Genomic DNA, 4,106 nt, shown 5'->3' with positions numbered 1-4,106 from the left:
AAAATGTAATTCATAATTAAAGAAAAGGAAGAAACTACTCTCTGTCTAGTTTCTAGCTTGCAGCCATTTGATAGTTGTATTCGGCATACGCTGTGAAATGGTCCAGCACAGGCTACAGCAGCTGCAAGGAAGGCAAACGACAACAGAGCACCCTTAAAACTAACGTCAGCTAATGAAATAAAGCTATTTGCATAGTGTATTTAGCTGCCAGCTGTTTCATAGGCTGCAATTCAGGGTACTTTAGGATAAACAAAAAGTAAAAATAAAGTTGCATTGTAATAGAAGACGACACCAATGTCATCCTGTTGTAACTGTCTGCTCCAGTGAGATCAAAAAGGCTGTAGACAAAGAACAGATAAACACAAGTCCCATGTTTTGAAAGTCAAAAGAGGCATGAAAAATAGTGCACTTCCTGTTGCTTGAGTCATATTGATTCCCTTCAAGGGACTATGGAAAATGAAGTAGCACAGCTTTTGGCAATTAATTTACCAAATCACCACAAGCATAGAGTGATCATTTCAGAGGATTGCTGTGTCTTTACTGTTAGCCAGCACAGTGACCTCTCAGTGGTTGCCAGCGATGATGCCATGCAACTTGTATCATCACTTTTCTGGGATTTCCCACACAGGATTTCCAACACGCACAGAGGTACTGGCCTTGTACACCAAGCAAAAACTGTTTTCAAAGCCAGTGCTGGTGAGAAATGTGATGTAAATCAAAATATTTTGAAGGCAGAGACTATGACAAGGAGTTGGATCGCTGTCCTAGATGACGTTCCATCATAATACTGGGAAGCCCTGGGCTTGCCTGATGGGATGCATCAGGACATTCTGGCAATATAATCAGAACTGAATCCTTATTTTCCCCCTTAGTCGCATCCCACTTAAAACTGTCACTGAAACTTAAAAAAACCCACTGAGCCGAACAGATGAAGCTGGTAGTGCCCTGCACACCTGTACTTAGTCACAAACTACATGTCTGGGCTACCATGTAGTCATCCTTTCAGTGTTTATGGCTTGAGCTTCGAAACTGTAAAGATGTACGCAATGACTAATTTTGGGGGGACTTTAAGTTTTATTATGAAAGTTGCTTTTGGCACCGTGGGGAAGAAAAGGCGATTGTCAAAAGTACAGCCCTTTTGTAAGGTTTTGGGAATGCATTTTCTTTCAGCCAGGTTACAAAGTCGGCTTCTACAGTGCCCTGAGATTCACAGGAACCCCTGTTGTCTTTCTAAGCTCTATTACATCTGCCGTCCTCCTGATAACTGTGGTATAAATAGCATGCGATTCTGCTTTGGTTTCAGAGCTCTAACTAAAGAAAATGTGCAGTGACACATGAACATGTACCAACTCTTGGGGATTACGCACAGTAATATCAACCTACAGATTGGGCAATAAATTTTTAAAACTCCTGTCAAGTCCATGGGGGAGTTCACTGCGTGTTACAGTGTCTCCTGGATGGAGCATGCAGCAAAATTGTGACTCACCAAGTATTTTGTTCAGCAGAAAAAGAGGCAGACTAAAAGAAAAGAGGGCACTCTCCATCCACCGTGTGTTGCCTGTGCACTTTTGTGACCGTGCAGTTACTCCAGAAGGGAGTCATGTCTGTGCTTCTGTTGTTTGGCACTTTCACCTTATGCTCCTGCAGAATGAAGTGCTCAGGACCGAAACCTGTGGGCAAACAGGGCTGGTGCGTGTGACATGATACTGGATGTAAGAACTGGTACCCGGGTGCTGGGGAGGCCCCTGCACCTGCCACACCGTGCACGCGCACTCTTCTGTGCAAGAATACAACATCACCCAACAAGCACATTTGCTATCGACTTTTTAATACACTAATTTTCCAAGCTACTAAAATATTGTAATGAACAAATCCAGTTTTTTCCTGTTTCCCATCAAAACACTTTAGATGCAGCTTGAAATTCACTTCCAAGGGGAATAACTATGTTCTTTTAGTAAGATTTAAAAACCACCAAATAGCCACTAGGTTCACCTTTTCCATATTTCTGTCAAGTCCTGTATACAAGCCAGGGGACCTGCTTACACAGCTTGTCTGATCTCTCCTGAAGTCTAGAGTGCAGTTGGTGCACAAACATCGCCTGGGACACCATCCCTTCTGTGCTGCTGTTTCTAACCACCAGGTAAGGTGGGTGACGGGCAGCTGTATGGTAACTAGGTCAGATGTGCTGCCTTTAGCTGTAACATATAGACATAGGATTAGGAATGAAATTGAGCTCTCCTCATGCTATCAGCTTGTTTTTCAGAACTACTTTTTTTTCTTAACTAATACTTAAGCTTTTTCCAAAACAATCTCCTTCATTAAAGGGTAAGACAGAACGTGGAGTGGCCTTGCCCTACATTACTTAAACAGGATAAATACGGACAGATGGTTTCCACACCATGAAAACTGTAAACTGTACGGAACATGGGGATCAGAGGTAAGGTGCAGATTTAGTTTCCTTGTTTTGAAATACACTGGTTTATTCTACCGTGTCCAAAGAAGCCTTAGGTGGGTGTGAAGAACTGAATGGGATAAAATTACACCAAACCTGTCTCCACAGATCTGTAGAAATGCCTGGGCCTATTTTGGGGTGCTTGACACTCACTTAGCTTGTAAAAGAAGCAATATTCCTAGCCTTGGAGACTAAACTTCATAAATTCATAAATCCACAACACAGCGTAAGTAGCAGAAACAGTGCTTTTATACTACCCATCTAATTTGTCTTAAAACTGTTCCACGGGTTTGTGTCTTGCCTATGCCCATGCAGTCTCTGTCTTTGCTATCAGGATTGCTACTAGCAGCACATAAAGTGGTGGCTTCTCTGCTAAAGACTAAACTGAGACCCAGGAACATGTCCCACACAGGCTGCAATCTGCTTCTGACAACAACTGGGTCACAACAATCCACACTGCTGACACACAGGTGAGAAGGCCTTTGCAATTAAATCCAAATCGTTAGCACCCCCACTGCTGGAGCCATTTAGTTTCAGCACTGAACATGACTGCAAAGGTACTTGGAGTGCAGTGGAAGAAAATGAGAGAATGAAAGGGTACCAGGAGAGACTGCCTGCTCCGTCGTCTCTCTAACAGTAATCTAGAGTGTCACTTGTTCCTGAGCTATTCCAGATGACCTGAAATGCAGTGAGGAGGATATCAACATTAATTCTGCACCACTATTCTGTTCTTCTGTGCCAGGACACAGCTTGTTGGACTGTTTCTGTTTCATTGTTTAAAAAAATACCTTAGAACATAACAATAGCTACTGCAGAAGAACCAAATTGAAAGGTAAAAGGATTGCTTATCAACAACAGGACCTTGCTTGATTTGAAATCTGGATTTTAAATGTATATGTACCAGTTTGCTGGGACTCATCATGAGAAAGAATAATGGGGACCACTACAGTGGAGAAATGGCCAGGTCAGGCGGCATCTCCTTCCTGCAGTCCACACACAGGCCTGCAGATAAGCCAGCCCCTTTTCTCATCCTCTGATTCCCATCAAGCACCACAGAAGAGCTTGAAAGACAGCCAGCCTTGTCGTCTCTACCCTGCATTCTCTCACCCATGAAGCAGACACCTGCCCTGGGATGGACAGCTACACTTCTGATCTGGCCCTGTCAAGTCATCGAATGTCACTTCTCAAATACCCTAAGCTTTCCCAATGCTCCTTTGGCATGGAAACAATCCATTTTCCACCTAGAAAAAAGGCACATTTCAGTCAATCAGCTTCAAGGGTAAACCCTCTTGGTTATTGCAATCAGGTTCTCCTTACATTAAGTGCTATGAAAGACCCAATTCAAGAACAACAGAAACACTCAGGAAGTGCTCAGTAGTAAAGGTAAAGGAGAAAGGAACGAATGTTTTTTAGAAGTGTGATGAGTACCAAGCAACAGACTGATTTTTCATGGTATGGTTTGTTCTGTACTTTCTCCTGCTTAGGAAACACCCAAAACAGATTTATGCCTCTTCTCCTGTCTTGAGAAGCTTAAAGTTTGAGCTCCAACAAGTTAGTCCTTTTGAAGCCAACAAGATGCCTTACAATTTGCCATGTCTCCTTCCTCCTAACAGCTGGTGACTGGATACCACACCCTGGGAAATTCTACTGTTCT

The sequence above is a fragment of the Opisthocomus hoazin genome, chromosome 1 (assembly GCF_030867145.1).
Source record: "Opisthocomus hoazin isolate bOpiHoa1 chromosome 1, bOpiHoa1.hap1, whole genome shotgun sequence".
NCBI lineage: Eukaryota > Metazoa > Chordata > Aves > Opisthocomiformes > Opisthocomidae > Opisthocomus > Opisthocomus hoazin.
Note: the sequence above shows the minus strand (reverse complement) of the source record.